We start from the raw sequence: 27,346 nt of genomic DNA, 5'->3' as shown, positions 1-27,346 counted from the left end.
CAGCCTCTCCCACGTAGGACTAACATCTACGTGCAGGTACAGCAGCTGTACTGACATAATGGCTCTGTTCACTGGCACAGTCCGTGACCTGATCCATCCCATGTGCCTGAGCACACTCCGCAGCATGTTTCACTGCCATGCCTGCTTCATAACTAAGATGCTGGGCATCTTTCCTTCCACAAAGGATAAGTGGTAGTGAGCTATCTCATCAAGACCTCTGTTCCCCTTGCCTCCCTGTGAAGCAGCAGAGAAGCCAACCTGAGTGCTGGTCATCTCCATGCAGAAAGAGGCTGGGATCAGCTCTGAGGCTCACTCGGTCACTGCAAGCCATTATGTTCTTGGCACAATTAGGCTGTTAGACCATCTTCCTATGGTCAGTCTACTTTGAACAGCAGTCTAGAGCTATTCCTTTGTACCTTTGCTGAAGTTACTTGAAGGATGCTTTGTTCTCAGTATTCCAGCAGCAGTAAGCAGCAATGTAGCTTAAACAATAAATTTCAGCTCTACTGCTGGCTTTAGGTCTCTGCATTACCAACAGCATATAGTTTCTCCTTTTCTCCTAGTCTCAGTTACTCTCACCCATTCTTACTCATGGCCTGTGGTCCTTACAAAGCAAACACTGCTTAAATCAGGATAATGAGACTCTGTCTACAAGTAGTTCATTTATTGGTAGTGTAACATATACATAGTAAAAGGAGTCAATTCAGTTTGTTCTGATCTCCCAGCATACTGGTTGTACAACAGAGCAGAACTTAACTCCCAACCCATTTCCCTGACACTGCAGAACACTACCATGCAGGCTTGTAAGTGCCTGTACTGCAGGGTAAGCAGCATTATACGGCATGAGAAGAGTAACTACGCTTACCATGGCTTCTCTCAGGCCTCCTGGCCAAGTGTGCACAGCAAGTAGTAGCAGAGTGAGTGAGCCAGAAAGCCAGCTACTACAGCTCTTCCTTCATAAGGCAGGATGGAGTCCTGAGAATTCACCACCCCACACTGAACTGACGACTCTGCATTTTAGCCAAGTGCTGAGAAATTTAACCAGAGTCCCTTCCCATGTCCCCCATCTGCAGCTGCAGCAGTGACCTTCCTTACACCTCTCCCCTTTGCTCTTCTCTAACATCCTGCTGGTCCAAAATACTTGTTTGTAGCCAGCTGGTGAAGTGCTATTTTCCAGAAGCAGCTTCGAACTATGGTTTCTAGCAACTATTCACAGGCAATGCTTACAAACCCAGAGCTGATTTGATGAGCTCAGGTTGCAGGTATAACTCAGCATCTGAATCACGCGTGGTGCCACAAGCCAGCCTGCCGCACGCTCAGAGGACAGTCAGCTCAGCTAGCAGTCCAGCCCTCTGCCTGTGGCGCGCTCAAGCTAGAGCACACACAGATGGATTGCAGACATCCCCTGTTTTTAAGGCAGAGGTTACGGACAGGCTATCATGGGGACATGGCAAGCTGAGCCTCAGCTCTGCACTCCAGGTAGATTCTTTTGGAGGAGACAACAAAAAGCTGTGGTTTGGCAGTTATGTCTGAGCTGAGACAGCACCCGTACATAGTGTTATATGAGCAGGAAGATCCACACAGCTCCCCCCTTTCCTGAGGAAAGCATGGAAAGACAAGGCAGCAAGGGCACGAAGCAATGCAGCCACTGCAGAGGGAGAGCCTGGAGGAAAAGATAGGTTAATACAACAATTAAGCTCTTACGTATAGTCCTACTCCTGTTCCGGGTGCTTTGTACACAGTTATCAGCACAGCCATTCTGCAGTGCAAGCTGTTTACAGCTGATTCACTGGTTTGAGCAGCTTGTTTGAGGCTGTAGTTCTCCAGCTACAACATGCTCCACTAGCATAGCAGGCTGTCTGCATGCTTCAGCATGCAGATACCCATTTAGAGAAGACAGAAGCACTAGATCAAATGTCTCCCAGGTCAGAAAAGACAGGCTTCTTGCACACCAGGGTCTTAAGTCGCTAGCCACATTTGGCAAAGCTGTTTCTTAGCTCGCGGCACCACTTTCATGCTAGACCCAGACAAGTGATTTTATTCTCATTGCGTCTTGTCAAGAACCCACTTTTCTGCAGATGGATTTTGCTTGTACTGACATTAAGGTAGTTTGGCAGAACTACATGGAAAGATTGCTTCAGCACAGTCTTTGCTTTAAGAAACCACCACCACTGTCAGCCTTGGGAGAGTTTATTCCAAGGCAATAAACTAGGCTAATATAGAGATAAACAGCAGCAGTCACCTGCAAAAGGCACAGGCTTTTACAGTTCCAGCTTCTTTGCACGCTCTTAGGAGATGGCTCTGAGATCTGCTTGCAGATTAAGTGCTATGGGAAATAAATCATAGGCAGCAGGAAGAAAGGTTACACATGACCTTGTTTTAAACCCTGTCCAGAGGATCACCTTTCTTATACCTTTGTACCTGCCTGCATGCTTTCAGATGTCTTTTTCCTCATGGTATTGAGACTTTCCATGTAAACAAGCACTACTCCCAGAAGCAGCCTCATGTCTCAGTAAGGCCGAGCTCTCTGCCTGGCACATTGCAAAAAGTCCCCACTTCTATAAACAAGCTGCACTTGAAAGACTAGTTTGGTGGACTGAACTACCAGGCACGTTCTATTTAACAGTGCTCGTCCTACAACTTTCCTGTTTTTAGCAGCTGCTCTGTGCCCCTCTACTACCACACATTCCTCAAATTGAGGAATAGCCCATTTTTTAAGAATTCCTCTATAACTAGAGATTAGTGAAGTTTCTGTTCACAGGTGCCAGACAGTATTGCCCTTAGATGAAAGCTCTTTCAGGGCAAAAGGCTAGCATTTTGGCTGTACAAGGAACCTAGCAACTCTGAGACATCCTGCCAAATGCTCATGCAGCCAGCAGGGAAACATCTCAGATTAGCTTTTCCACAGGACCTCTTCTGCAGGTTAGATGGCTACTCAGGGAGAAGTTCCAGGTCTTGGGGTCCTCCAGGGCTCTATATTCAGTCCATCCTCACAGAAAGTTAAGACAATTATTTAGACAGCCCATCTTTGAACCATGCCTTCGAATTTAAATAGCAAAAATTATTATGGAGGACAAGTAAAGGATGGCTTGAGCGGCATCAAGGAAATAACAGGAATGAGACAAGGGACTGAAAAGGTACCTCCTGGGAGAAGTTTAAGCCAGAACATTGTTCTGCTTTAGCATCCCATTCAAAGCATTTCATATGCCGTCTAACTAGGTTGGTCAGTTAGTCTGGAGCTTCTACTGGCTCTCAGTGGAGCTGCTCCATGGGTGACTCTCTCTTCTCCAGCCCTTGCCATCCTGCTCCCCTGCCCTGCTGCACCAGCACAAGCAGCGATGCAACCATCAGAGACTGAACAGGGGAAACTAATCCAGGAGGATTCTGTTCAGCCAGATCCATTCCCCAAACTGATTCACTGCCCAGTCCTACAGACAGTTGCCCCAGCTGACAAAAGAGGCAGAACGCAGCAGCTATTTCAGCTGGCAATACCCTCGAGAAGTGATTTAACAGAGAGCAGAGGTTCAGCACGGTGGCTTGCGAATGCTCTATAAAGGCAGTGCCTGGCCAGTTTGCTACGTTCGCTTCATGTTTTTCCCTCCTTCCCCCAAGCGCTGGGGCTGTAATGTCTCAAGATAGGCTGCATTTAGAAAGGCATTTCCTCCATTTTAAGCAACCATACATTTTAAATAGCAGATGTTTACATTTAGAGCTATTTGCATTAAAGAAATCCACACAAACTCTAGTGAGCCACCCTGCTTGTGCAAAAGTGCTCCTTGCTTTCTGTAATTTCCCCATTTACTAATTTACAGTCTACACAGCCCTCTGTCCTGCCCTCATGTCCTCCTCTCTAAGAATCACCTTCACTTGTTAGCTTGGTCTGGGTAATCAATAGATGGAGAGGGGAGCAGTGGGCAGACAGAATGAAGCTTAAGTGTTCCTACCCCTAGCCAGAGTTTCCATTCCCATATCAAAAGCTCTTTTCTCGCAAGACTGGCGAACAGAACAGGCCATCAGGACAAAGGTTGTGGTACCAAAACGCTCCTTTTCCCCTTGAAACAATGGGCCACTGGCTTAATGCTGGCAGCAGCTATGTTAGCAGAAGGAACCCTCGGTAGAGCTCCCAGTAGTCACCTTACCAAAACTTCCCTTCTGCCTCTTTTCTAGAGGACAGCACGGTAAAGCAAAGATGCTTGCAAATACCTAAACTAACACTGCTGTGCACAGCTGCATCTTCTGCTATCATCGCCCAGTTCAGGGGAGGTCAGCCTCCCATTTAGCTATCCTTTGCCTAGAAGCAGATTTGTAAAAGGCCTGTCTCACATACTGTAAGTGTTTGAAGGACTGGGGGAAGCAACATGGTTCCTAGGTTGCTTGGGCTTGTCAGTCATAGGCTTAAGAGTAAAGCCATGGTCTCTCCCAGCTACTGGAAGTGGTTTAGAAGTCGTCTTTTCCAGAACTGCTGCCCTGCTGCTTTCAGTGGGCAGAACAAGGCATTGCACAACACCTCCATAAACAGCCATTTGAAAGTTGAACGAAGTTGCGCAAGTACTTAATACCCGTATAAGAACAGAAACTGAGCCCTTGCTGTAGCACAAGTCACAGATTTGGGGGTTCCAGTCCTGAAAAGCAGCGTTTTCTCAGACAGACAGCTTGAAAATGTGAGATACACAGCAGGTTGTCAGAACTTCAATCCTGCTCCTAAAAGCAGTAAAGCTTACTCCATCAGTAGCCATGCAGAGTCCAGCAGGATTCCTTTCTCTTGGGAAAGCCATTGGCAGTTTGAGCTATTTTATTATTGTTACCCAGCTACAGCCTCCTCCTTCCTCTTTTCATTTCAAGATGTCACAAGCACTGCTAACAGAAAAGCAAAAATCCCCACAACAGAGCAGCTGCCAAGCGCTAGATTACTCAGCCTGTTGCCCTCAAATAGGTTTATTGTGTCTGAAGCTTCAGTACATGCATCTACATCAAATATATCCATGCCAGAGGGGAAGTCGTGCAAATGTCTGGTATGGCTTATCAGGACTATGGAAACAGCACAGCTGAAACCCAGGCCATGCACTAGAGACAATTCTCGGTCCACTACAATAGTGTCTCTCCATTTCCTCTAAGGAGAGTGCTGGATTCCCGCAGCACCACATACACAAGATCTTCCTCTTCAAAAGGAGGAGGCAAGAACAGCACATGCAATTACAGCAATATCAGGGCCTTTTGAGGAGGGACTGAAGTTTGTTCCATTCCCACTTCATTGCCGCTCAGCCTGGGGACCTTCAGTCTGCCACTTTCTCAGATTTGAGCTTCCTCCATTTGAAAGAGTAATGAAGTGCTAGCAGCCTACCACGTAGAGTAGAAGAAAATGCTCTTAACATGAGTAGAAAAGCTAATGAGCATTGTGCATTTCTCATACCACTGCGTCACAGGGAGAGAGTTAGTGAGGGAGGTAAAGACAAATGATAGCACCACAGAGGAGGCCTCAAACTGCCTACCGCTGAAGGTTATCAAACTCCAAGGCCAAGCACACTTGATACCCAGCCAAATAGTACTCAGCTCCTGTTCACAAAAAGCTGCTCTGGCCCTGACATTAAAAGCAGCAAAAGTTAGCTTTTCCTTCTCCAGCTTTACAGTTCCTTCACCGAGCTCCCTCACCAGCTCAGCTGGCATTCAGCCATACTACACCCCATCCACCTCCAAGTTCATTACTTTCTTCCTTCTTTTCCAGTCTGTACTCCGTCACTGGACTGAATGCTACTGCATTCCCACTGTATTCAGGAGGATAGGATGTAGACAAACTCCCATTCCAGCCTACACACGCATGCCACTAACTTCCAGGGAGGAAATAACCAAGCCTCTCAGTTCGGAACTAATGGGTTTCCTGACTGAGGATTTTGGAAGTCTTTTCCATCTGATGAAATCTGATGAACAGAAACCATGACAATCAAAACATGAGACATAGGGAAATTCATTCTGACCTCCCCAAATACCTTTTAAAGGACTCAAATTCAGGGGCTGAGGGAAGCTGGACATTCAGCTCCTAAAACTTATCACAGTGGAAAGCAAACAACCTTCTCCTGCTCCCAGAGAAAAGATCCCTTGGTTTTTAACGCCTGTCCTATCAGTCTTTCACCATCCCAGGGGGAACAAACAGCTAGTGAAAGGTCCTGCACTGCCCAGCCCACAGCACTGCATTCAGTTTTCAGAGGAGTTAAGACATAGCGTTGTGCCAAGTACTGCTACTTGCTATGAAGAAATAAACCCTTATATGGCGACTACAGACCACTTCCTGGTATTCTGAAAGGATGGGCTCAGAGGGAGAAGATAAAGCAAGCTTGTATGGCTGCTTTGAGAGCCTAGAAACACTGGCATCCTTCCAGTGGCATCCTTCCCTTGTCAAAGCAAGAGGACTTGCCACTGTGTTCAGTAACATGGCAAGATTGGGAACAGTTGTGAAATCGAGTTGTTTTTGAGATCACCTTTGACATTAAAAATTTGTATTAAAAGGAGATTTGTCCAGTCTAGTCTTTTATCGAAGCACTAGAAGTTTTAGTCATGATGCTGCAACATGAAATGAGTAACTCATCTGCTCAGTGTTTCTGGTTATATTTGTAGGATAGAAATTGGTTGAGAGAGGTTCTTAGACAAAGTTTCTTCTGTGAAATAAGCAATCAGAAATCCCAGACTACAGTGTGGCTGTGCAGGAGGTAAGCCCTTGTTGTCTATCTGTTGTCTAACAGCCTACCTGCTTCCAGAAGTTACCTCTATTCTGACAATATCACAGGAAGATGCCTACACAAGCTTATTTCACAGAATGACAGAATAATTCAGGCTGGGAGGGACCTCAGGAGGTCTCTAGTCCAACCTCTTCCTCACAGCAGGGTCAGACCAGGTTACTAAGGGCTTTATCCAGTTTGCTCCTGAAAATCTTGAAGGATAAAGACTGCACAACCTCCGGGCAGCCTGTCCCAGTACTTCACTGTCCTCATAGTGAGGAAACTTTTCCATGCATTTAGGGTTACACACTTTGCTCCCTGATCAAATCCATCTAGTTTCCTATCAGCCAGTATCAGGTTGAACTTAGTGCTATTCCTCAGGTCAAATAAAGCCCAAAGAAGTGAACACAGTTCAATCTCTTGTACTTGCTGTTAGTGCCTTTTTATTGAAGACTGAATTACTTAAAGCAATTTAAGCAGAAATTAAAAATACCACAGGTCTTTGTCTTACCTTGCCATATGGAAAAGCCCAATGCTCTTCTATAATGTTTGCCAAGATCTCTTCACTCTGACCTTAAGCGTTGACAAACAAGAATGAAGTTACCTCCTGATGCATAAAGGCCTGACAGATCTTTCAAAGCTTACTTAAGCTATAAATTCAAGTCTTTCCTGTCCTGAGGTCTGTGGAGACTGAAGGTGTCACTACTGAAGACAAACCTCACAAGAGGAGACAGTTGAGTCACTGAGGAAGTGATTTTTTCCCATACACTGTTTAGAAAACTGCTCTGTTCATTTGGCAAAAGGATGTTTTCAGAAGTCAACACCTCTGCACATGCATCCACAGCAAGAGTCCATCACACAGGTTCTTTAAATCAAGTTGACTGTTTAAATCAGACTCTTCAGTTCCTCCAGCACCTACCTATGTGCAGAAAGTCTTCCAGGCCTCTCTCAGTGACTGGCAGTTTCAGTAGGACCAAGCAGAGCTGAAAAAGCATTGTCACTTTCAAATAATACCTTTTGCAATTCACCTCCAGAAGTGTCTGGCTTCTGTCCCTTTCCCTTCACTAGGAAAGATGTCCCCCAGCCCATTCTCTCAAGTGGCACCTTGAACCCATAGCCTCTGCAACAGATGTGCCTGCGCTGCATTAGATAACACATTACTGTGTTCTTGTAACAAAAATGGCAGCAACATCTTTTTCTCCTTCTGTGTCCTGACCTCTAGCCAGACTGGCCATAGCGTAAGTCTAGGAATTCTCCTCTGCTCCCCAAAGTCACCTGCTACATGAGCAGTGCTGTGGCTCAGACCTAGCCACCAGTGGCCTTCCCTATGAGGACAGGCACGCTTCAGCATCGCCCCTGGAAACAATCCTCCCAGGGTACGCAGCGTAGCCACACCACCCTTTAGGAAGGGCTCCACCTTACAGGAACAGAGCATGTCTTTTTAAGTGGAAAAGATGAAAGCCAGAAGCTGGGTGTTCATACAGACCTCACGCTCAGTGCAAGTCTTTGAAGGCAGGAAGGCTAGGGAGGGGAGGGTGGATGGGGAAGGAGAGCACCGTCTGGCTAGAGGCTACGGATTGCTTCACTACCACAGTGAAGTGTCTGATGGCTTGTGTTCTTCTTGGCTCCTTCCCCCTGCTGTGCTCCACCTTGAGTTACGTGGTTGACACTCATTATAGACTGCAGCGCATGGCTCATGCTGTTATCAGCTGGGAGGGAAACAAGCTGCAGGAACACTCTGCATCATGTCCACTTCTGCCTCCTCTTCCCTATCCACAGCTCATCTTGAAGAGCCCAGCTTCATCTGGGCCTGCCCCCCAGACAGAAGTCATCCACGCTCCCAAGCAAGGAGGCACTGCACGTTAACTCAGAGCAGACAAGGTTCAAGATCTTCCAGCCCTCAGATTTATTTCAAAGGAATGCAGAATTACCTTCAAGATAAAAACAGCAGTTTTTATTATTGAAGTTAACTAGGTACTTCACTTTGAAATAGTATTTCTCCCCTTGCATCAAAGGACTGTTAATTTTAGTCTTGTAACAAAAAAAAAAAAAAAAAAAAAAAAAAAAAAAAAAAAAGCAGAAGAAATGAAAGCAGCATCTGCTTAGGAAAGATCAATGTAAGATAAAAGGTGTCTGTGACAGAAAGCTGGCAGAAGCCTTATGTTTTCTATTCAAGTTTGATCTGGAAACAACAACTCTTAAAACATAATAAAAGCTGTGGAAAAACCCTTCCCAAATCCAAAAACATAGCCAGAAGATGCAATTATTCTCCTCCAACTGCTGCAACAGCCAGTCAAGGTGAAGAGTACAGACAGATCCAAACTTGCTATCTCACTGTAACCGAGCACCTCGGCTTGCTCAAGTTCAGATATCCCCCCTTGCAGCTTTCAGTCCCCTCTTCCCCTCCAAGCCTCCAGAGGGAAAGCAGTTTCCTAGGAATCTCCCTCAGCAAAAAGGAAGCGGAGTCACACCATGGCAGAACGCCTCCAGAATGTTTTGGCATAGATGGTTTGCAACCCAGCCAGAGGGGAAAAAAAGCATTGGCATTTCTTGTCTGCCTAGAACGGTCTGTTCTTTGCAGAGAGTCAAGTCAGGATCATCATGCATTTGTTATATAATACAGACTTTTAGACATTGTGCTCAAGTCCAGTTCTGTAACAGTAAAACAGAGGCACTGAAGTTTGTCATAAGAGTGCATCCAGGGTAGGTCAACTCTATTCTGCATCTTCGTAAGCTTTAACTGGATCTACTAGCACTTCCCACAGTAGGCCAAGGACTGGCAGCTCCTTTACAGGAAGCAAAACTTTACCAAGAGCAACCATGCTGTGGTGTACAAGCTTCCACTGAAAACAAACCAAGCTCTTGTGCTCTGCAGTGCTACTCATATGATCTAAACAGGGAGAGGGATATATAAGCATCTTGCTCTTGTCTTTCCCTCAGTATTTCTGAGACAGGTCCCTCCAGGCATCTTTATTATGCAGACTCAGACACACTAGTTATAGTCTGGGCCACCTTAATCTGCCATATGAGGTTCTGTGTGGAGGAGGAAGTCCATTTCCTGCCCCTTCCCGCTCCTCCTCCCCTTTTTAGTAGCAAAAGGGTTCATCTAGTAAAGCTTGGGGCAAGCATCTAGAGGGGACCAGATAGCTAGGACAGATGCACAAGGCATAAGCAGCTCACTTAAATACTAGCTATGAAGTGTGCACACAGTACAGGACTTGCCAGAATGCAAATGCTATCTATGTGCATGCATTTGCTACCCGAGTAGGTTGACTCACCATGCACGTACATTTATTTCTGCTTTTTTACTTCAACTCAGAATTTCTGTAATGGAAGAATGGATTCCCATTCTTCCACTGTCAAGCTAGACAGCTAACATGGAAAGCTATTTCTAACCTTCAAGCTGTTTGAAACTATCAAGCAAAGAGAAGCCAACATAATGCACTCAGCCTGACCCAACCCATTGCCAGTCTCTAGAAAGATATGTTCACCTCCTATTTCTGAGGCATCTGCCAAACACCATGCAACTCAAACATTGGTTATGCGAGCAAAAACTCAAGAAAGCCAGATATGCAACAGAAGTGCTGAGCCATTTGTCAACATTTAGCAAACCACACCATCAGCATGCTTAGCAAGGTAACCCCTCCACATCCAGGAATACACACAAGCAAGGTAACCCCTCCACATCCAGGAATACACACAAGCAACAAGCCATCGCACAGCAGCTGGCAGTGAAATGCTGAGCTAAGAGGATATTCCTGGCAGACAGATTACACAAGAGACAGCTCACACTGCCAGCTTTACTGGAACATACACAGCAACTCCCCAAAGCAGAGCATTCTGGGATGATGCCTCACTAGATTTCTGCCTTTTCATTAGCCAAGAGTTTAATGACATGGTTGGACTCTATATTTAAATATAATTGACCTGGGACATACCATAATTAGGAAGAGAGACAGTATACATCTCAATGAAAGCCACAGCTGGGCACAGTCTCAACATTACACAGTATTTTGCTTTCACCACCACCTGAAAGGTTCCTAGCAAATTGCTATGACTGTTTTAGATGTAGGGCAACCAAGAGCTTCAGCTAGGTTCTTACATCACCCCGCACTGCAAAAGACTTGACTGAGTCAAGAAGATTAGTACAGCCTGCCACAACACAAAACCCCATGTAAATCAGGTGTTCAAAAGGTCTTTAAGAAAGCACAGAAGAAATTTAGAAAGCCCTTCTAGTCTGGCTGCCTGAAGTTTTATCCTTACACAAATGCAACTAGACAAATCAGATTTGAGAATGGAGAGCAGAGCCAAGATGAAATGAACTAAAGCACATTACACAAACTACAGCTGCACAAATACATACACTGCCTTCAGAGGCCATCTGTACTATAGGGTGGCCAGATACTCCAGGACAATTTTACTGGAAATAACTGAGTTGTGGTAATACAAAACTGCAATAGTTTTCACCCAAAACCATGACCAAGATGTGCACCTACAAAAGTGTTCAGTTGCTTTGCTAGCGGTTAGTATCCAGAGTGGTTGGTTCAGGAGGCTGGGAGTGGAGTTTGCCCCTTGTTTTTACTGGGCTACACTCAGAAGTGCATTCCTATGCAACAGCTTCACTAGATCAAGCTCTGTACATCAAGCAATACTTTAAGTGGTTTCCTCATCACCTCCTGTATGCCAACATTAAACTGCACCTCAATCATTTACAGTGATGAAGCAAACTTGTGTGATTTCTTCCAACATTACTAGCTTACATAATGGTAGTACCACTACATGGCAGAAAAGGGAGTATGAGGTAATACAGTTCACATCAGTTGCCTCACCACACACAACTGGTCAGGAGATGGTCACGCTCTGAACCACAGAGAGTATATAATGCTGAAGAGACAGTATTTGTACAGGCTTTTTGACAATAAAGAACATTAAGTGTCACCTTTTCAGACAGCATGTAAAAGCACATACAGAAATTTTTACTCTGAGCCATTTTAGACAGCATAAACATCCAGACTTACTGATTTATTCTCGTACGAAGTAGTCCATCTTTGGCCCCACCTGCAATAAGTGTCTCTCAAAACATCCACTTCCAGATGGATCCACCTCCATCCCACCTCAGTATCAACAGCAGCTACATCAACAGGGGTGATGCTGGAACATGGAAAGGCTGCAGTTAGAAATAGCCATGACAACTTCTACAACATCAGTTTGCGGAAGCATACTAGAAGGTATCCTTCTAGTGTAAGGGAATGGAATCTCCTTCCTGATAGGAAGCAATTGCCCCTTTTTAAAGGCAGAGCAACATCCCAGAGAGATACCTCAGTTTAAGGTTGTGTAGTGACACTTAGCTTTCTAGGAAGTTTAGTCTGACAGCAGTCCAGTTACTGTAGCCTTTAGAAAGGGAGCACAGCGAAAACCATTTAAATATGTTCTTTGCCTGAAAAGATTCTGCCCACCAGTAAGCTTAGTCTTAGCTATCAAAACCAAACCTAGATCCCTGCTCTTCCCACAATTTAGGTTCAAGCATCAAATTTTCAAAGGCATTTTGCCCTCTCCAAAATGAAGTAACTGAACACAATTTGGGGCTCTAACTCTGAAGTGCAGCTGGACTTGCTTGATCTTTTCACGGGGGTGCATACAGCCACAGGTGGCAATAAAATGCAGCACAAAACTTCAGCAAGTCTTGCAAAACTGACCGATCTGCCAAGAGTCTACTGCAAAGGTGGTAGCTACTAGCACATGATGTTCATAAGGAAAGTTCCCCCAAGCCCCAAGTAGCTTTTCCTTTAAATAGAGAAGCAACAAAATCTCTCCCAGGGAAGGAAAGAGATGGCCACTCCTCAAAATCTGAAAGCCTTTCAGACTGGTGGTGGTGGGGGGGGGAAGAATGCTAATAAGGTATTATTCCTTCTGCTTCCACCTTTCAAGACCTTATCTTCCTAACCACTACAGAGGCATGAGTAAGCGGAGTTTGAAGAACACATGTTCACCATCTCTTCCTTTCCCCTCTCTTCCCTTGGGCTTCTCAGCAGACTAAACTGTGGGTTTCCTCTCCGAAAGAAAGGAATTCCAGTACCTGTAATTAAGCTGGCTGCTTTCTGCTTTGACTATTCCAGACATTACTGTCTGAGTCCTTTCCATTAAGGTTACCCATTCAAAAATGTCTCCAATGTGAGAGATAAGAAACAGAGCAAGAGTCAGTGATAGGGCAAGTTCATTAGATGTAAGCAAGTTTGAGTTGTCTTATCTGGGCATTAAACAGCTGCCAGTACTTTTACAGTTCAAAGGCAAGACAAAAGCCTGTACAGTCAACCTATCCTCCCAACATACCATAGTCATCATAGGTCCTCATAAATCAACATGCCTTCTAAATAAGTGTTTAATATAAACATTTGTACAGTCACTTAATTCCTGGTGAACCCAGCTATTTGATGTGGGCCACAGAAAGCTCCCATGACATCAATGGAAAGTTTCCAATTAGGAAACCAAGTTTGAAGCATGTTAAAAGAACTTAAAATATAAAGAGAAAGGAAGAAACCTTATGGAAACAATCAAAAGAGATCTGTTAAGATGCACTCCTTAATACACTTAGGAACAAGCAGAAAACATAAGCTGCCTTGCATTTTCAGAATTTAGTGATGAAGAATTCCAAAGACATAACCACAGTTATGTTAGCTGCTAAATCCTTTCAAGATCTAAGGTTCTGTCTTCTCTAATGCTGGTCAGCCTCAGCCACTCAAAGCACATTCACCTGTTTTTGTTTTTTTTTTTAAGCAGCCATTGAAGTCTTCCTTCTCCTTTGAAGAGGCTGGATGGCTCACACAGCTTTGCCAAGTTTTGCTAGGTACAAGCACCAATCTGCAAAGAATGAGAACACCACTGCCACCCACCCTTCAGTGCACCACAGCATCCCAAGCATAGTATAGGCTTATGCTGTCTAGGATATCTTGTGCCTAGAACACCAAATAAAGCCACCACATCCATCAGGATTTTCTTCCCTTAAAAACCTTGCAGCAGACAAGACTTACCATATTTCTACAGTCAATTCATTACACTATGTGTTGTTTCCTATACTCAAAGAGATACTGCAACCACTTAATACTGCCAGTGTAGCCAGTTGCAGATAAGCCACAGTATCAGGCCTGTACAATCACAGGATTTCAATATGAAGCCAAGACACCTGAAACAGCAGCTTGGCTTTCAGTGGAAATACTGGTACGTACTTCTGCAAATTGGCAAATTTGTCAACTGCTAGTCTGAAGACTGAGGTATTCTCACAAGGTCAGTCACATTGTCTAACATTAGGTGGATTCCACTACTAATGACATAACATTTCAGTAGATAAAGACTTTTCCAGCACAGCTGTAGCTGGTGTTCAGGACTTTAGTTGGCCTAAACCAATAGTTTCTCCAAAACTTAAAACTCTAAGACCTAAAAGCCAAGGTTACATCTAGAGCTCTGCTTTTCAGAGTCAAGAAGCGGATTAGAATAACCTGCCACAATACAAACCCAGCACTACATAATTCAGGTATTTAAAGACACTTAAGGAAGGGCAAGGATGAGATGTGCATCATCAGTACAAGGACATACTGCCAAGTGAAGTATTAGAAAAACTTGGATCACTCAAGACATTTGAGAGGTGACCAACAGCAGAGAGGCAGTCACTTCTCCTAGTTCCATGGCTGACATAATGTTTTAATTCTGGCAACAATTTCATAATTACCCCACACTTACAATTTTTCAGCTCACTATCTGCAAGACAGAATGCCCTACCCCTACATCCACCACGCTTCTACTGCAGAAGTAGAGGTCTAACCTGAAGCCACCCTACCACTGTTCCCTGCAGATAGGACCAAAGCGCTGGGATTACCATACTAAGATTTGAAAGAGCTGACTACAGAGATGTGCATCCTGGATAAATACACCCAGGCATGCATTCATTGGATTGCCCAGTTTGCATGCATTCATTGGATTGCCCAGTTTTTCTGTCAGGCTCCGGACACCCAGGGTTAATTCAGCATCCTGCCGATCCACCGCTGCCGCTGCCAGCCTGCCACCTGCTGGGCCATCTGCTTCGTCCGCCCCAGCTGAGGAGAAGACTTTCATTTGATGCCCATCCAGCATCGCAGCCCTGGGTTGGGCAGGATTTCAAGCACCAGCTTGTTTTGTGCATGGCTTAAACATCCCCAAACAAGACTTAACAATATATGGAACACTGCATTAGCACAACTTATCCCAGCAGTAAAAATCACCGAGAAGCTTTCTGCTGTACCCATTTTGCATCTTGAAATAGAGATTCCCAGGAGGCCAAGTGTTCTCTCAAGGCCAGTCTTCGGGATTGGCTAGGATATTTTTTGAAGGTTTAGAGCCTAATCCCAATAAGATAAGTGCACAGGGCTCTGAACATGCAGTAGTGTACTATATCCTTCCCATTCACCTTAACAACCATAAACTTGAAAGCAATTCTCCTATCTCAAATAGAGAGGGATTTGCCATCAGCCTCAATAAATGGTCTACTGCATACACTGCTCCTCAGTGCCCACTAAGGTCTTACCCGCATCAAGAAGTCTCTTCCCACATAAGACTTCCAGAGCCATTCAGTAAGTCATCTTCTCCATTTTACAGGAGAAAAGTCTTGCTGCACTTATCCTGTAAAACACAGCCCAGCCGAAGATAAGCCATTATATCCTGCTCTTGAATGCTCCTTGATGCATACCAGAAACCACACTATCCTTCAGGCACAAAGCCAAAACCTGTTTCTGCCTACTAAGTTTAGTCAAGGGACACTGCACATGTTCCATCAGCAATGTGCAGTCAATGGAAATTCCATTTACCCCCATTGGTAGTGTGCTGCTGCAAAAAGTCACAGTCACAGCAGCAAGCTGAGCAGTTCCACCCAGAGCAATCTGTCCAGGAAGGGAATGCCAGGGCACACTTACCATAGCATCCCTACATCAAGGGACAAAGACTGAAGGCACCTCACGAGTCAGAGCCCAACTCTTCACGCTGTTCATGTTTTCCCCAGAAAGTCCTTAGGAAAATCCCCCACCAGTGGGTATGCAAGGACACCTAGCAGCAAACATGATTCTTCTGAAGAGACTAAACTCACTTGAGAAGCACATTCACCAGAATCCCTTGTAGGTAAACATCTGGACGTGTCTGCCATCCAGGAGTGACACAGCATAGTTGGCAAGTTTCCCCTACTAAAACAGTACACTACTTCTCTAGCTATAGAGCAAGAAAGAATGTAGTTGCACAATCACAGCCTGCCTGCAGATGTGGGTTTTTGCTTGTTCCAAGCCAGCTCTGGTCAGGTGTCCCCTCCCACTTAGCACTGACACACAAAGCATCAATTGCAAATCCAGCCCAGGGTCCACACGCTGGGCAACAGTCCTGATAACTCAGATATCAGGCCTCAGATGTGAGCATAATCCATACCAAAAAGTGAAGATTCAGGCCTGCATGCAAACATGACCTGCCCCTCCAACAACCTCACTGGAAGGCAACATATTACAGTTATTCAGCACGCATCACACCCAGAGGATGAGTAGTGCATCAGGAACACTGGTACCTCAGTAAGACAGCAGAGTCAGCTGGTTTGAGCGTAGGGGTAAGTCTTCCAGGAGAGCTCAAACAGTTGCTTGAATATTTGCTTCTTGCAAACACTGTTAAGAAAGTTAGACCATTTAGTGGCTTGTCAGTCCCTGAGTGCATCATCTCCAAGTCTGTAAGCTTTAAGGCAGATCCCAAGAAAGAATCACAATATCCAAATTCCAGGATGAACCTTAATCACTGAAGTGGGCCCATATTAATAAAAAGATGCATGCTTCGACCTTTTTCTTCCCCATCCCAACATACAGCAAGTCAAATCCACAATTTGGAACACCAGGAGCATGTCACCAAGCTGGTTTGTCTCCACTTCCTGGATGTTCATCACCAGGTGCCCATGCGAACAGCCACTTCACAGCAGCGGAGCTGCCCCTTTTTAACTTCTCTAAATGCAAGCAGCAATTGAACACTAGCAAGTGTGCCACATACCAAAGCCCACAGCAATATCCTGCCAGAATCAGTCCCATGTGTGCAGCCCTCCTGCCCTCTTCCTTAGGCTGCAACTAAGCTATGCAGCAAGATGTGGGAGATGCACGTGTGGGAATCAATACCAGAGCCAAGGCTCCAAGGCTGAAGCCACTTAACTGCCTGTCTGCTTCTTGTTGCAAGAGGGACACACAGCACTCTGAAAAGCTGTGAGAGAGGAAAGTAGTGTCCTCTCTCACAAAAGAGGAAAAACTCATTAGGCTGCTTAACCCCCTTCCCAGGTCCATTTTGTCCCAGCTGGAAGTACACAGCACACCATATGGAAAATCCCAGAACATTAGCAGTGAAACTGCACGGGACATCAGGCAAGGAAGCCAAGCGCTCAAGCCTTTAGCACAGAGCAGTGACAGCAAGCTATAGGGTAACAACACAGCACATGTACAATCTGCCACAGCTCTTGCCTATCATGTAATCCCAGAACAGAAAGCCCTAGCAGCTATATCCCCAGCCCACAGGGGTAAGCCATACCTTGACAAGCCAGATGCCTTCTGGATTCATACATGCCCCAAGCCTCTTCTCACCCAAAGCGGTGTCAACACACTTCTCCCACAGCTGTTCAGGGGTTCCTAGGAACTAACATGTCAGTACTAATTCTCCCAGTTCCGCTTACCCCTTGGCTGCTCCACAAGGGCTTATGTCTTATTTTACTTCACAGGCCATAAGTCATTCTTGAAGTTATTCGCCTCTTCTGTATGAGAGTAAACCACACCTCATCAGAATTAAGAAACATTTGGAAGAGATGATCAAATAATGGATTCTGAGTATCAGAGGAGCCGAGAAGCAACAATGGCTTCCTGTGTACATTACCCATTTGGCCTTATTCAGGTCTAAGTACTTGGGCATTTTAATCTTTATAGATCAAAGATAAGGACAGCCTTATCCAGGAACACAGTAAGCACAGTAAGCACATAAACCCTAACTTCTGCAGCCTCATATAGACGGTAACAATCTTGGAAGGCTCCTCAATTTTGAGTCCCAGTACTGACATACGTGAACATCCAGAGCTCCTTCCCCAGCCTCTCTTCTAGCCATCCCCAAAAGCAGTAAGCCTGTCTCTAATACCAGCCCTACAATTCCAGATGCTAACCTCCTCAACACACTCCACAGCTCATCTAAGCTGTCAGCTGGATTCAAAATCAGAGCAAGTCATGCCACAACCAATCTGAAGTTCTCCCCTATTTTGTAAGGAGGGCTGATTTTTGCCTGACCCATAGACTCTACATCCCTACAGCTTTGGCCAACCAAGACAGCAAATTCCTCTAACGAAGAGATGCTTCCTTGCTTGCAGCACTGCTCACTAGGTTATGCCACCACAAAACCATGGGATCCTGAAGGACCATATGGCACTGAATTAGGGTATCTAGGTAACAACTGCACTTTTGCAAACACCAGGACATCTTTCAAAGCTCTAGATGCTAAGGTTGGTATCCAGGCATTTTTCACATCTCTACTTAATAATGTAGAATTCAACTTCCAAAAGGCCATTCAAACGAGAACTTATCCACAGTGAAGTTCCCAAAAGTTTAAACTAAGATTTTCTAAACATCTGAGACCAATGCAGCCTTCTCATGTAGGGAATGGTTTGGCCTTAGCCCTTGCTTGCTTTTCTTGGCTGTTTACCATCTGCGGCTCACGTTCTTTAGAACTAAGTTGTTTCTGCAGTTTTTGTGCAACTGAGTGCCTTTGTACATTTATGGTGTCAAGGCCCCATCCGGGATCTCCTCAGGACAGATTCCCGATGTGATAACATACCAGCTATCCAAAGAAAGCAGACTAACATCTACACAGCTGCTCCAACTTACAAGCTTCATCAAATTCCCCTCCCAAGCTAGAAGAAAAAGGCCATGTTTGGTAACTCCATATTCAGACAGTACCACCTTCTGCCCCAAAGCTCTCAAGTCAGAAGTTGCTGCTCTCACTCTGAAATCAGGCAGATGTTTGTATGTTTTCTTTAAAAAAGTAAAATGTTTCTCTTCTCAGGGGAAGTTTTGCAGGCTGAGAGCCTTACTGTTATACAGTAGCAGGGCTGCTGCAGTTTGTCTTCACATCTTCTAGCAGAGCAAAAACTAGTTGAGCCATAAGAATACAAGAAAAGAAGTGTTGGTGAACAAGATCCTAGAGTTAAGGGAAAAAGATAAGGCAAGGGTAGGTGATGGCTCCTGCATTAAGATCAGAAAGAGATATTAATCCAGTCATCTCTGCAGCTGAAGTTAAATCTTGCTTAAGCACATCTCAGAAAATCTTCCTGGTTTCGATTTGCAATGAGCCAGAAATGAAGATGGCAAAGCCTCTGTCATACATGGGTTGAGCTCCAGGAATCCTACAGCATGCTGAGTCTCAGCTCCCAGCTGCAGCACTTCCACAGTGTAGACAGGAAAGATATTTCCCCCTCCCTCCCCCCAGACTGTCAGAAATCTGCACAAGTCTTTCCTACTCCAGTCCAAACAGCGATGCTGTTTGCATCAGCCACAGCATAGAGTCCATTAAATAAAACCTTGTATTAGCATCTGCCCCTGCCAAAGGTGATCAGATAAGAGAAATAGTAGCTTCACTTTCCTCCCTTTTAAAAAAAGCCTGAAGTAAAGTGTTAAGTGATTGGAGCAAGGCCACACATCAAGTCAGATGTATAGCAAGGATTAGCCTACAGCTGTCCCCGGCTTGCAACCCTGTGCTCATGCCTCTAAACCGCACTCCCGGGGGCACACGCAGTACTGCCAGATTGCTACAAGCACCAGCTGGCAGAGAAAGCTCTAGACCTTCGAGGCCCATCCCGGGCATGGGAGTATGTGACAGAGCTGTCCCCAGCAGCCACAAGACAGCGCAAGCACCCATCCCACTAGCCAGCCATCTACCTGGTCATCCCAGCGGTCAAGCTCTGTCCCCAGAGCTCGGATAGATCACTCCACCTGCAGAGAAGCTGTTCTTCAGTCCCGCTGCACTCTTTCCAAACGCAGGGCACCTGCAGAGGAGCCCGCCGTACCCAGGCCGTGCAGTGGGCTGGGGGAGTTTTACTCAGTCTCAGCCCAGCAGCAGCAGGAAGTGATTCACAGCTCAGCTGCCTCTTCTGCTGGTACCCTTCCTCTCCCTCTACCCTGTGTGTGGGGCGTGCACCTCAATACAGCATCCAGCTCACACCAGATCCATCTCACTAGGAAAGTCCGCTGCATCTCCCTCTCAAACACTGAGAATTATAGCAGCTTATGCCAGCCCACAGCTACAGCAGAAAGCCGTTTCCTATGCTATTAACACCCAGAATTAATATTTAAATCACAATCTTTGTATAAAAACACTCTTCAGTCACACACTGTTTCCACACGGGCAGCTCTGAAGTATCAGCTACTCTTCAGCTTCTTCAGGCTCAAGACCATACTTGCTCAGCCTGCTTCCAGAGTTCAGGCTCATGAGCAGGTTTGTTTCAAGAACACACTGTAGCCCTGTCTCAGGGATGGGGACAGATTTCCTACCGACTAGCTAAGAAATCACTAGTCAAAGTTGTTGGCTTTTAAACCCATCATAACAGAGAGCATCTGCAAGAGCTTGAGAAGGTTTTGGTTGAAAAGGAAAAGCAGCATCCAGCTGGACTGACTGCAAGGGAAGTCAAGCCTTGCTTAGGAAGACACACAGGGAGTTGTTAGCACTATTTCAATCACTGAACAGGAGCAAGATTTCACTGCCACCAAGAATGTCAATTCCTGTAACCCAGCCAGAGAAGAACTGCCAAAAAAACATGTGTAACCAACGCTGGCAGCACATGTATCAGCACTTCTGCAAAGTTACAAGTTTATCACAGAATAAAACTGGGGCAGAACAGCTTCACCACCACAGATTAATGAAAGCAAACTGCAGACAGCATATGTTGTAGTATTCCAACAGTTGACTAGAGTCCATGTTGTCTAACACCTCTGCAATATCTTCCTCTAGTAATTGTAGTGACCCAAGCCCAATAAACCCAGTGTGTAACACCAATACCTTGGAGACACCCAGTGACTTGGAAAAATGATGCCAACGTGATAGCAGTCTTGAAGACAGTCTGATCTTGGACTTTAATAGGTCTTTGTTTGTACCTTAGAAAGTAAAAATATGTAATAAAATAAAAAGCAGAAATCCATGCTCAGTCCCATAGCCCATTGCTAGCAGAGCCAGAGGAAATGCTGCAGTGTTTTATATGAAGAACAAGACCATGACCGTTGAGTAGCCTGCTCTCCAAACTCCTGGCCTTGCACAGAGTCAGTAAAAGAGGGAAGAGCTAGACCAACATCTATTCTTTTGCTCTCAAACTTTTTCCTCATGACATTGCACAGAGACACAGAACCAGCAACTAAGTGCTTCAGCCTCTCCTTTGGTGGAAGGATCAGGGCAGATAAATTGTTCTTGACCCCTGAGCTATGAGGTAAGCAAAAGCAGAAGCAAATGTACAAGAACGTCACATGAGTTCTCCCAGTGGTATGCACCAAGCCAGACATCCTCATTTCCAGTTGCACGCACATTCTTCAGACAACTTGGTTCACACTTCTCCCCCCCACCAGGACGTGCAAAACCACGTGTAAGACAAGGCTGTCTCTCAAACACACTCATCGCTACAAGCAGCTATCGGTTTTGCCTTCCTCTGTAGCTGGACTCAGGAGGAACATTTTCACTGTTTCCAGAAGCCTTGCTCAGTACATGCAGAGACCTGCAAGCAAGCGCAGATTCCAGACAACCATGTGGATTTTTCCTAGGCAGTAACAGACATCTGCAGAAAGGAAACATTAGTCAGACTTTCATAAGAAAGTGTTAGATTAACTCTCAACTAGCTCAACAGCCAGATCACCAGCATTGTATCTCTCCACAATTGCTGTACTTGCTGAACTAGGCAGAAATACATTTAAAGTGGTTAAACCCAGTCCGTGGATGGCTGATAATCCCCAATTAACTAGAAGGAGTCCTACAATATTCAGGGAAGTAAGCACGACCCAGGCAGCACAGAGACTGAGTGCATGAGCCTGTAATTGCCACAGGGCGCAGCCCAGGTCACCCTCCAGTAAGGGGCTGCACTGAGCTCTCAGTTCTGCTCCCAAGGAGATCTCCACATGCTTCCTGTGCATTTTAGGCTGTCACTAAGCCTTGAATTTCAGCATCACAGGGATAATAGGAATAACAGTTAATAGGAAGAAACTCCAAGGTCCAAGACAACAACACCCAGAGCCCACTTATCAAACCTGAAACAGCATTTGTTGGAACCCATCTTCACCCATCAGATGCAGTCCAGCACAGATACAGCTCATCTAATACTTGTAGAGATAAATAGTCAAATTCTTCATGTCTGGATGAGCTTTATTTCAAAGCTGTACTTCTCTTTGATATACTAGAGTGAGTAGCACGAAACTGCTTAAAATGAGTAATGGAACTGCATCCGTTCACCAATATTGTTTTGCTTACCCAAAATTTAACTACCTCCCTCATCAACGTAATTGCAATACAGCAGAGTTCAGCCAGCCACCAAAGTGAACCAGCAACAAAGTGAACTGCAAGCATTTTTTAGGGTTGAGGATGAGGGCCCTAACACTCTTTTCTGCTCTTGATATCTTCATGAAGCTCTGTTTGCACTTTTATTACTTCCAGAAGTGTGCTTCAAGAAGGCTGCAAGATACCAAAAATGCATTTCACCAGCAGCAAGTCTAGGTTTCTCAGCTGGTCTCAGTTTCAATTCCTATTTTCATTAACAGGGAACAACATACAAAGGTCTACAGGTGGCATGCTTTTCTCCAGTACCATTTAAAGATCTTTTCATGCCTTTTTAAGGTAGAAAGGCACACTGTCATTTTGAAGTGAAGTGTATCATGATTATAGACAGGGAGAGCTTTGAAGCACATCTCATCCCTGCTTTACAATACAGATTTTGACTGAAATCACTCAGATCTCACATAGCACAAAGAGCTGCCGCCGCCGCCTCCTCCTCTCCCTGGTTTCCACTTTTCGAGAGCAGTTCACAGTGAGCAAGGGTAGACCAGAATATCACTACATTTACAGAATCCTCAAGGTGGAGCAAATTATCAATCACTTACAATTTGAAGCCCACCAAAGCCCCAATGAGCCCCAAGACCTTATCACTGACAGGAAGCTTTATTCACACCTCAGGAAGAGTAACATTAATTTAGCAAGCTGAGAGCAACCTGTTACAGCAACAGCAGAACAGAAGCCCAGTACTTCTACCTTCCTCCATACACACAGTGATTACATCTCCCTAATTATACCCTTTTCCAGCAAACTATTAGGCAAAACTTCTATTTCCACCTGGAAATCAGCACTGCCATTTGACTCCACCTTATCTCTACCAGCCACTAGGCTCTGACTCCAAATCCCTTCCCTCCACTGATTCAGGTTTCACTCCCAGCCTCCTGCAAGCAGAGATGTATTTTTGCAGTTCAGTTCAGTAAGAAAATAGAATAAATCTGCACTAATGTCTTTTCCCTCAGCTACCCAGTGTGAATCTGTTAACAATGTTAGGAAGATGTCATTTCTCAAATTCCACATCCCCCTTTGTAAAGCAATAACAGATCAAGAGTGGGGTAATGGAAAGGGGAAAAATACAGCAGAGACTGGTAAGGCAAGGGGGTGAAAAGATAATCCAAGCTGATATAAGGACAGCCCTAATGTACCTTTCCACTCTTGGGTGCTGCAACAATACCAAGCAGTGCTGTTGCCTCCCAACTGCTATGACACTTCTCTCAAGCGCTGTGGACCGTCCACTGTGGCTCTGGGGAAGGCTTGTGCATTTACTAAACAGAAGGCCAATAGCTCCCAGCTCAAAAGTTACTAGAGCAAACCAGCAAACTTAACTGCTAGAGTCTCCCCTTTACCTTTTTCCCCAGAAACAGGTTCTTCTTTCTTTGGCCAACCACAATATTACAACAGGTTGAAGTTTTCAATCTCATTGCTGCAGATCCCACCCAGACTTGGCAAAGCTTTATTCTGGGGTTGTTTTTTTCCTCCTCTCCAAGCAACCTGAAGACTTCCTGTTCTGTTTTCAGCACTTGTACATTACATTTAAGTTTGACAACTGACTGTAACTCCCCCTTGCAGGCATCCCTCCATGCACAAGATGCATTTCGCTCAGTCTCCTGTCATGCTCAGCTGCCCAGCAAGACTGCCGGGTCTTTCCAGGACAGAACCGTTAGACACCCTTTTCAGGCTTGACACCACTTCATCCAAAGGTGGGATCTGCTGGAACAGAACTTCCTGGTCATCAATCCAAAGAGCCAAATTATTTTGGCCCAGTAGCTCCCGAAGCATTGCCCACAAGGCTACAGAGCACTGGAGAGTTGAGGGTGAGTCTATGGAAGCTCCCCCCACTTTTTTTTTTTTTTTTTTTTTTTTTTTTTTTTTTGAGGTGACAGTGCTTTGGGAAGACAAAATTAATAGTGGCTTTGTTTCTGTGTGCTTGGGAACCAGTATTTGAAAGCTAAGTTCCCCCATCTGCACTCTGCTAGGTATCTCCTGTAGCACACATCCCAGCTTTGCCAAGGACAACTGCATCCATCCTCCCCCAGCAATTATTTATTGAAACAGTGGCGGATGTAGCAATTACTCACATGGAGGAGTAATTCAAGTGAAGATTTTTGTTGCTCAGAGTAGTGTAGTAACTGGAAGTGAGTCAACACCTTGAAATCAACCCCTTCTGCAGTGACCACTAGCGAAGGACTCCAGCGACCGCAGTTTGGTAACCTTGGTTCTCAGACAGTTACTCACTTTTATTCTGTGGGCATTACACAGTTCTGCCTGGAAGCAGCTGGTATCTAACTTGTCTTGTACCAGCAACTTAATTTGCTAAGTCATGTCACACACCACAGATATAAGGAGCAGGGCTGCAAGTCTCACAGTCAGCCACCTATTTCAGCCTTTGGAAACATCAAGGTTCGGGAACCTCATACCTGGCCCAAGCTTGTTAATATACTCCATGCAGGTCTAGTAAACCGTTTTTCCACTGCTATAATGCTACTACCATCACTCTACTAGTTAATACAAGTACGAGCCTCCTTCTACGGGACACGAGGACAAGCCGCACTAACGGAGTATGGCTGCACAGCCCAGCTGAGGTCATCTCATTGATACTCCCTGCCGGCACCAGCTAATCCACCCTCCCCTCGTGCTGACCAGCCCGCAAGGCCTCGAGATTGAGTCAGCGCATCTATGCTACAGCCCAAAACCGTAAGCACAGCTCGTGTTGGCATATCAGGGCTAACCAGTTTGAACCGTGCCCTGACTGGCTCACTGTCTACAGGCTTTTAATTCAGGTGCCTTCATGAGCTCAGAACTAGCCCTTGCAAGGCAGACACTGCTTTCACTTTCACTAAGAAAGGAAACGCAAGGGGACAGGGAAAGACGACGAGAGCAACAAGTAAAGCAGATCTACATCCAGGATCTGGTTGCAGCGACCTGACTCCACACAAACACAGCACGTCTCGGCTAGCCAGTTCCTGGAACACAAAACCACATCTCAGTAGTATCTAGCATGAGTTTACAAACAAACCCCAATCACATTATAGTGCACTTAAGTAACCTCTAAAGCAGGGAAGAGAGGCTGCAAAAGCTGTTCTGCAACAACGCAATGCCCCCCAGAGGAACACGCTGCTGCAGAAGTTCATCCCTTGTCCTCAGAAAAACTAAGAGGGGGAAGAAAAGGTCACAGGGAAAAGAATAAATTACAACTTTATACATCCGTCGTCTCAAGTCTTTCGAGAGCCAGGGCAGGACCGCAGGCCAGGCAAACCGACGGCGCAGGGAGGAGGCAGGCACGCTAGCAGGGCTGGATGAGGAAGGCTCTCCTCTGCAGGCCAGCGAGTGCCTCTCAGCGCTGCCATTCGCTCGGTAAACAGCCGCACGGCTCCACGAGGCTCTCCGCAGCTTTCTGCTCCCTAAGCTGGCACAGGCACTTCGACCCCATCCTACGGCCGCAGCTCATATACTGCCATCGCTGGCAGCTCTGCCGTTTGCTCCTGGAGATCTGGCATTCAGCCCACCTCCAGCAAGGCAAAGCTGCCCGTGCTACCGAGCCTTCGCAGCAGCCCTGCCCAGGCTCTGCACGGCAAAGCCAGCCGTCAGCTGGGGGTGAGAGAGAAAGAAAGGAAGGTTGGCTTCCGAGACAGAAAGACCAGACATTCATCCTGCATCGCTCTCAGGAGGATAAAAACTACATTTCTTTCTCCAAGGGAGCAACTGCCATCTTTACGATGATTTTGTAAACTTCCTACTCCTGTACCGAGCGATGGCTCGGGCAGCTCAGGCTTTCTAACCAGGCACGGCCACCGCCTCCCCAGCCTCCCCGACTGCTGGCCTGGCAGCAGGGAACCGAGCGACTCGTGCTTCCTCACGAGGATGCGGCAGCCCCAGCCTGCTCTGGGAAGGGGGCCGAGGTACTTCGGATACAGGGCCGGGACAACTCCCGCCGCATCAGCACAGATTTATGCGGTCAGAAACCCCACGTTAGCTGAGCCCGGCGAGGCGCGCCCCGCGCACAGCCCCGCGCACAGCCCCGGCCGCACAGCCCCGGCCGCACAGCCCCGGCCGCACAGCCCCGCCGAAGGGCTCCGCGCCGCCGCCGCCAGCGCTTGCCTTCCCCGCCCGCCCGCCGCCCTCCGCGCCCGCGCGTGGCCCCGCCGCCCGAGCCGCCGCCGCCGCCCGACCCGGGCAGCGCAGGGACCCGGCCGCGCCGGGGGACGCGCCGAGAGCAGCCGCCGCCCCGCCCGGCCCCGCCCCGCCCCGGCGGCTCTTACCGCTCCCAGGCTGCCGCCGCACCATGGCAGCGCCGGCCCCGGCCCGGCGGACGCTGCTCCCGGGGCCGCGGTGCGGAGCGGAGCGGAATGGAGCGCAGGGAGGGCGGCGCCGGCCTCTGCCCGCCCGCGCGTGCCTCCGCCGCGGCGGGGAGGCTGGAGCGGCGGCTCCGCCCGGCGGCAGTCACGGCCAGCACGGCCCGGCCCGGCCCGTCACATGGCCCCAATAGCGCCCGGCCCGGCCCGCTCCGCCCCCGGCCCCGCTCCGCCCCGCAGCCCGGTCCGCCCCGGCCCCGCTCCGCCCCCGGCCCCGCTCCGCCCCGCAGCCCGCTCCGCCCCGCAGCCCGGCCCCGCTCCGCCCCCGGCCCCGCTCCGCTCCGCCCTCGGCCCCGCTCCGCTCCGCCCCGGCCCCGCTCCGCCCCGGCCCCGCTCCGCCCCGCAGCCCGGCCCCGCTCCGCCCTGCAGCCCGGCCCCGCTCCGCTCCGCCCCGGCCCCGCTCCGCCCCGGCCCCGCTCCGCCCCGCAGCCCGGCCCCGCTCCGCCCTGCAGCCCGGCCCCGCTCCGCCCCGGCCCCGCTCCGCCCTTCTCGCCCCAAGGGCGGCCGAAAGCGGCGGCAGGTTGCCCGGCGGGACGCTCTGTTCCCGCGCGGGCAGGACGGGCGGCACTCGCCGCTTCGCCGCCCTCTGATGCATCCCGCTCTCAGCGCCGTGTCGGTGACCCGGGATGCAGTACGGGCGTCGCGGACGCCCCGGGGAACGCGCCTTTGCTGCTTTAGAACTGGCTTATCTACCCA

At 47.3% G+C, this 27,346-nt stretch overlaps 1 protein-coding gene across 7 annotated transcripts in view; it reads right to left on the bottom strand.

Moving 5' to 3' along the window:
* The window catches only part of SPSB1 (splA/ryanodine receptor domain and SOCS box containing 1), a 43,000-nt gene extending 16,186 nt beyond the window's left edge, over positions 1 to 26,814 (bottom strand). Inside the window, exons 1-2 of one of the 7 annotated variants that reach the window (XM_064525553.1) lie at positions 26,558 to 26,814; positions 16,282 to 16,375 (exon numbers count right to left, since the gene is read on the bottom strand). The gene's annotated coding sequence lies outside the window, so the exon portion shown is untranslated. Of the gene's footprint in view, positions 1 to 7,221; positions 7,983 to 11,728; positions 11,862 to 16,281; positions 16,376 to 25,493; positions 25,847 to 26,557 lie in introns of those variants that run through there. The other 6 variants (XM_064525546.1, XM_064525549.1, XM_064525548.1 and 3 more) reach the window with 6 other exon arrangements.
* Between the last annotated feature and the right edge of the window lie 532 nt (positions 26,815 to 27,346).

Source organism: Dromaius novaehollandiae, chromosome 24 (assembly GCF_036370855.1).
Source record: "Dromaius novaehollandiae isolate bDroNov1 chromosome 24, bDroNov1.hap1, whole genome shotgun sequence".
Lineage (NCBI taxonomy): Eukaryota > Metazoa > Chordata > Aves > Casuariiformes > Dromaiidae > Dromaius > Dromaius novaehollandiae.
The sequence above is the reverse complement of the archived record's forward strand: the minus strand, read 5'-3'. Positions and strand labels throughout refer to the sequence as shown.